The sequence below is a fragment of the Nyctereutes procyonoides genome, unplaced genomic scaffold (assembly GCF_905146905.1).
Source record: "Nyctereutes procyonoides isolate TBG_1078 unplaced genomic scaffold, NYPRO_anot_genome, whole genome shotgun sequence".
Classification (NCBI taxonomy): domain Eukaryota; kingdom Metazoa; phylum Chordata; class Mammalia; order Carnivora; family Canidae; genus Nyctereutes; species Nyctereutes procyonoides.
In genome coordinates this window covers 57562994-57570706 of record NW_026575146.1, presented here as the reverse complement: position 1 = coordinate 57570706, position 7713 = coordinate 57562994, and positions in this window count along the sequence as shown.

Below are 7713 nucleotides of genomic sequence, written 5' to 3'. Positions count from 1 at the left end.
AACAGTTTCTATTGTTTTAGCCACTATTTCTTTTCTACTTGCTACCAAACACATCTTATATGATAAAAACATTATCCAACACATGTTGCAATTTTTGTATTTATATCTGTGGATTCTGTCTATAACTTTTATATTTTTAACATTGAATTAGATCTGGACACTTGGTTAGGGTCAATAAATGTTTGTTCATAAGCTGTTTAGGTGATTTAAAAAATCTAAAGTATGGGGGTGCCTGGGTGGCTCAATTGGTTAAGCATCTGCATTTGGCTCAGATCATGATCCCAGGGTCCTGGAATCAAGCCCTACATCGAGCCTCCTGCTCAATGGAGAGTCTTCTTCTCTTTCTCCCTCTTCTCTTCTCACTTTCTGTCAAATAAAAATTTTACAAAGAAAATATTAAGTATGTGTGTGTGCACACATGTGCACACTCACATGCACACATAATGGAATACTGCACAGCCATAAAAAAAGGAGATCTCACAATTTGTGACAGCATGGATGGACCTAGAGGGTTTAATGTTAAGTGAAATAAGTCAGACAGAAAGACAAATATCATATGATTTCACTCATATGTGGAATTTAACCAAAAAATGAATAAATAAGCAAAGAAGCAGAAGCAGACCCATAAATGCGGAAAATAAACTGAAGGCTGCCAGAGGGGAGTGGGATAAGAGAACAGAAAAAAATGGGTGAAGGGGGAGTGGGAGACACAGGTTTCTAGTTATGGAATGTGTAAGTCACAGGGATGAAAGGTACAACACAGGGAATAAAGTCAGTGGCACTGTAATTAGGTTGTGTGGTGACGGATGGCAGCTACACTTGTGGTGAGCACAGCATGAGGCATAAACTTGCTGAAGCACTATGTTGTACACCTGAGGCTAATGTAACATTGTGTGTCAACTATACTCAAATTAAATATAAAATAACTTCTGAGGTTGGTGAAGCATGAAGTTGAGGATTCCATTTTAGGTTTAATAAAATTCTTGTTTCCCTTCCTGCCGGGGACTCCTTCATCTCTATCCGATCCTTCACTGGAGCCAAAGCATGGTTGACAAGACCTATGAAACACTACTGGTATTGTGGCTACTGCTGAAAAGTATTCCCTGAGAATTCTCAGCAGCTCCCTTCAGCCATGCTTAGACTTGGTTCTCTGGCGATCAGGGTTCCTGAACTTGAATCAGCATACATCATCAATGGAATATTTAAATTGGCATCATCCTACAAAATGTAGGACATATGTTTTCTACATTTGGCAAGAACTTGGGCAACATCTCTCATCTGCCAGCACTTCATGATGTGCTAGGGATACAGAGATGAGTGACCACAGAGCCCCTATTCTTGAAAATCTGACAGTGAGAAGACAGGATATTAGAATCTAACTAGAGGTACTTACAAAGTGTCACATCCAGTGCTGAGCACAGCACTGACTATACATGCCACCCTCAGTGCTACTCTGGAGTTAATTAAGAAAATCAAATTCCTAGGCACATGCCTTTGACAAAATGGTCTCCATGAAACTTCCCAAGCTTAATCTTCCCCAGCTGGGTTTCTTTTGAGAGGTGACACTGCTGTCATCACCGAAAGTTCTCAACATTTACTGCCTACCCTCCAGAGGCACCTCTTGCCCAGAACACGCCCTCTACATGGTTCACACAGATCAGTTATTTCATGAAAGAAACAAGTTTGATAACCATGTGAAGATTTCTGGGGGGAGAGGGGTCACTTTTCTCGGTGAAGGAGATTACCAATAGTGCCTTGCTTCCCTGTGAATCAGCAAATGTAGAGGAAATATAAATCAGATCCCCTTCTCCTACTTAGCCAGAGCTGAACAAGGCCAGAGCCCTTGTGCTCTCTGGTCCATTAGCCTCAAGGGCACCTTTAAATTCTACATGGGCCCTAACTGCACAAATGTAAACTTATTAATTTCCCCACTGGTCTATCTTTTGTAGATGTTGCCAGAAAATGGTTTTTCTATTGTTCCTTCTCAGCCTCTCTTACACAACATTCCCTGCCCTCTCTCCCACTGTCTAGTCCTTGAGCTCTTAGGGATGCTATGGCCTCCTGCTGGTTGCTCAGCTCTATTTTTTTCTTCTTGGAGAAGCATGGATTCCGGAGCCAGACTACCTGGGAACAAATCTCAGCTTCTCCACTTAGTAGTTGTAGGATTCAAGTTACCCTTATTCCCTTTAGCTCAGTTACTCCTTCTGAAAAATGGAGATCTACCACCTTTCTCTCCAGATTACCATCATTGGCTTCCAATTTGCCAACTTAGACCATCAACTCCTACTGAATTCATCTCCTACTCTAATTATTTGCCATCCAGATTCATGATCGAAGAATCACACACAGAACTATCACTGTACTTAAGACTCATTCTGCATCTGAGTCTAGGAACTTTGTGAAAAATCAAACTATGCACCTATCACTTGTGTATTTTTTTCTGTACATGTGTTATACTTCAGTAAGGAATTTACTTAAAATTTTGGCATCTTAGGGATGCCTAGGTAGCTTAGCAGTTGAGCATCTGCCCTCAGCTTAGGGCAAAAGGCCTTGATCCCAGGTCCTGGGATTGAGTCCCACATCAGGTTCCCCTCAAGGAGCCTACTTCTCCCTCTGACTATGTCTCTGCCTCTCTCTCTGTGTCTCTCATGAATAAATACAATCTTTAAAAAAATTTTTTTGGCATTTATGTTAAATCTGCTTGGTCATATAGGGCTTCTTTCCTCACTCTGCTCTTTTTTGCTCTTACTTTCTCTGATTCAAAAGGATTACACATATAGACACAGTTATTTTAGAAAAAGAGCATGAAATAGAACCATAAAAGAATGAAAATGAAAACCCATCCATTATCATTCCCAGCACCCAAGAATAACACCTGTCATTTGAGAAGGTATCATTTCACAAAGAAAAAATATATTAATACTCTTTTCTAACCTTTTTATTATCATCCAACTCTGAATTCCAGGACACTATTTTTAAAGGCTGCGTTATATTCCATTAAATAGGTACAGCACAATTATTTAACCAGACCCTACTTTAACATGTAGATGGTTCCTCTATTTAGCAGTGTTGCTCATAGTGGCTTTGGGGCTAAAGCATTGCTCTGTACTGGGGTTTCATTCAAATTGCATTTCAATTATTCATGCCATTCATTCCAATGCAGTCGATTTCTTGGTCCGTGCAGGCATTCAGAATTGCTTTATTACACACTACATCTTCCAAGCTCTCCTTCTGAAAGATTTGTATTTCACAGAAACAAATCACGAGCTCCATGCAGCCGTTTTCAGAAATATGATGGGAAAGGACATAGGCACTTTGGGTCACACATCCATTCACTAGTGTGGGCAAGAACAGAGGGCATCGCTCTCTAAGATCCCCTGACTCACTGGGGACTAATGCTGCTCTGAAGCCCTGTTGCAGCGCAGAGTGGTATTTGCATCCTGAGTGTGATTTGCAATGTTTCCACGGTGCTAATGACTACAAATTGCTCATGGCTGTGAAAAGCTAATTGTTGTGCAAGGTGTTTCTGCTCTCCCCCAACTGCCAGGAGAGCTCACAGCCACGGTTAAACAGAGATCTCATTAGCGTCTCCGACACAGTCCTCAAGGGGAGTCCCCCTTGCAGGCTGGCAAGCAACCAAGCCTCCTCTGCAAACCCGGAACCCAGAGGCTTTGTGCTGGGCCCGCAACAATCAAATGAGGAGGCAAAGATGTAGGAAGCACTTCCCACGAGGAAACAGGAAACGGGATGCACACTTCAGCTGCAAAACCCGAGGAAGGCAAAGGACGAACGCAGGTCTCCCCCCAAACAACGATGTAGTTGCTGGCTGTGCCAAGCACTGTGGTGAGTGTCTCCTGGCTTCTTCTCTTTCCATCACCCCCACTTTTCAGAGGAGCACACTGAGCCTCAGAGACTGAATCATTTCCCCCCAAATCCTTTGGCAGGTCCCAAATCTGGGACATGCTTCTCAGCCTTTTTTACTCTAGGGGCCAGAGTCTTCACCACAGCCTGACAGTACTTCCTGAAAACCCTGGGCAAGCCTCAGGCCGTGCAGGAGCATGAGTGCGTGTGCATTAAGAATCCGAACACGACACTGAATTCATCCTACCCCGTGACTACTAATGGACGGTGGGCTGGGGAAAACCGACAGTAAGTTCACACGGCTGACGAAGCTTTCTTCCTATAAGGTAACGTGCAGTGTCTCCCCGTTTCCACTCAAGTCCTGTATGCTCCGCTCTCGATCTAGGGTCTACTCCATAGGTTATTTCCCTGTAATTATGATCTATTATGTCCCTGTCCTGTGACTTAAGTTTAGCAACCTAATAAGGCAAACTCAGGCCCAGGAACGCTTACTTGAATTCATTGTGCTGCAAGGTTTTGCAAACCCTTCCTCTGTTTCTCCAGGGGCTCAGTTATTCCGCTGGAAATCCTAGTCTTAGCACTGCCCTCCCCCAGCCCCAAACTGTAAAAATATAATCCACCTCCCTTTGTCCGGGCCCTACGGCAAGTCGCTGCCTTGCACTGCTAATTTCACAGGCTGAACTCTGCTTTCCAGCCTGTACAGTAACAGCAACAAAAACTAAATCAGTGGCAGCAGAACTAGAAAGGGAAGCCACGGCCCCAATCGCCAGGATGACGGTCTGTTCGCGTTCATTCTACACACTCTTTGAGAAAAGAAAGGGGAGAGAGGCCAGTTGATTTGCTAACACGGGCAGGAGGGGAAAATGTTGAAAAGCCATTTACAGTCGAGGGAGAAGTTGCCTGGGCAACGCAGCCCCTTGAGGGACGCAGGGCCTGCACCTGCCAGCCTGGTGGCCCCGCAGCCTCATTAGCCTAATAGCGTGGCCTTGGGTGCCTGGACTGTCACCAGGCCCAAGAACTGGCATCCAAGTTCATGTTAAACTCGCCACCGACTTGATTTGATAATAAGATTTCGTGTGAGAAAAAAAAAATCAACAACAACAGAGGAGCCCCTAGGATTTCCAGGGCCGCGGGAAGGGACCCAGGCTGACTGCAGCTGATAAACTCCCTGGGACCCAATCATTCCAGGCAGGTGATTTAGGGCGGGAAGAGCACTGGATGCAAATGATGTGACCTGCAGGTTCAGTGCATCAGCATCCCCCAACGCCCCCCCCCCATACCCCACTCCCCACCCTCCACCCCCCGCAGGTGCTGTCAGGACTGAGTCCGGGTTGACTCACTTCTGCCCCGGGTGAGGACAGGACAGCCCCAAACCCAGAGCGGCCTCTTTCCCGCTTGCTGAGCTGACAATTGCCAACAGCTGTCACCCCCTGCTGGGAAGGCTGGGACCGTCACGTGAGAAGGTCCCTCTCAGGCTTGTATCTGGGAAGTAGGAGGCCTTCCTCCAGCAGCTGAGCTCACAGCCAGGGTAGGAGCGACAGTTTGCAAATGACTTCGGTAAGCTGCAGACATCCTCGTGGTTTCTTTTTGCTGGAGTTTGGGACGAGGCCAAACACATTCATGGTTCCCAGAAGCAAACCCTCTCCCCCTGTGGAAATGAGAACCATTTAGGAGAGAGCTCAAAGCAATCTCCTCCCCGAGATCTGTTCTCCTGAGTTTCTTTTCTTGGTGAAACGCTCTCCACCCCATCATCAGCCTAAGCCAGCGACGCAGCAGCAAACATCCCCGACACCTCCCTTCCTTTCCTTCCCTTCCCTCACCGCAGCTTTCGATCTCCCAGGCCAGCAGTTCCTACCTCCTTAATATTCCTCACATTCTCTTCTCCATTCTCGGGTGTTCTGCCCTGGTTCAGGATGCCGAACTTTTCTTGCTTGAATTACTCACTACAACAGTGACCTAAAGGTCTCCTGGCTCCCCAGGCTGGTCACCCTCTAAGCTACAGCATTATTCTTATCATTTTTTGAAAGATTTTATTTATTTATTCATGAGAGACAGAGAGAGAGGCAGAGACATAGGCAGAGGGAGAAGCAGGCTCTCCACAGGGATCCTGATGCAGGACTCGATCCCTTGCCCCAGGATCACGACCTGAACCAAAGGCAGACGTTCAACCACTGAGCCACCCAGGTGCCCTTCATATCATTTTTTTTAGAGATTTTATTTATTTATTCATCATGATAGACATAGAGAGAGAGAGACAGAGACAGAGAGAGGCAGAGACACAGGCAGAGGGAGAAGCAGGCTCCATGCCAGGAGCCTGATGCAGGACTCGATCCCGGGACTCCAGGATCGCACCCTGGGCCAAAGGCAGGTGCTAAACAGCTGAGCCACCCAGGGATCCCCACCCTTCATATCATTTTTTAACCCAAATCTGATCATGTCATTTCTCTGCTCAAAATATATGGCAATTTTCCAAAGCTCTGAGGCTAACATTCAAACTCTTTAGTTGAACAGAAGCAACATAAAAAGAGGACACATTTTGGCCACCTTGCTTCAAAAGGGAGGAGAAGGCCTCCCCGAACACAGGTGTAGCACCGCTCCCTGTGGTGGCAGGAGAACAAGGGAGGGTTACTCGGGTGCTAGTTAAGTGGTTATGCAGAAGGATCCACTGGGTTCTACAGGGTCAACGCTCAGAGCGAGAAGCTTCTTTCCTAGCAGGGTTGCCAAATCAAATATAAGATGACCAGGTAAATTTGGATTTCAGGAAAACAATGACTAATTTTTTTTAAGTATATTCTGTGAAGTATTTGTTTCTCTGTAATTCGAATTCAACTGGATATCCTGTATTTTTATTTTCTACATCTGGCATCCCTGTACCACAGAACTGGGTGTGGGGTGGGTGAAGAGGGAAAGGAGGGTGAGGGGTGGCCAGCGAGGGTGAGGGGAACCCATCAAGACAGTCAGGAGGAGAACTCTAAGGACCAGCATAAGGAAAAGGATGGTCAGTTAACCTGTAAGGCTACATGTTACAGGTCTATCTCAACTCTATCAAGAAAACTCTCCACAATGATAATAAGTGAAGAAAGCCCCTAAATTACAAAGGAAAAGAGAACAGGGCATGGCAGGGGAGGACAGATTTTGAAAAATTGGAGGAGACAGACAATAAAAGTAAGTGGTAACTGACTGTGTAATGCAGAAGCCTGCGGGGGGCGGGGAGGGGGAGGACTAATTAAAGCTGCAAAAATCTGGAAAGGCCAGGAATCAGGGGCACCCCAGGGGCCTCAGAAGATATAGTGGTTGGGCATGTTGAGCCTGCCTAGAAGTAAGTAGCACCCAGACACCCTCCCAGCCCCAAATGCAGATTGTTGGTAGGCTTGCTGGAGAACGGGAACATGAGAGGCTCTGGACCTGAACATCTCAGGCACAGAAAAGCCTAGAAACCCAGAGGAAAACACAATACTTTACAAGTCCTCGCAGGGACTGGTAAGATTCCCTCTCCCTTCTGGGATTTTAGATGGCTGGTACCCTCACTTAAGGGGAAACAGCCACTGGTATTTACAAACAATTCACTGAAAATTACTGGCTTCCTAACTGATGGCTTTCCCATACTCCCTGCCATCAGCCAGCCCTGCCCTATGGATAGGTCACCTTCTCTTCTTCCTCCCACGATAGCCTTGCCCAGGGGCGACTGATATTTAGAGAGACTTCAAGTGGGAGAGTGACCCCAAAATAAGTCAAAGAAAGGGCCTACAAGAAACTTTCTTTTGAATGAAGGATACAATGAGATGCTATTTAGAAAAAGCAAATGGGGGATTCCTGGGTGGCTGAGTGGTGGAGCATCTGCCTTTGCCTCAC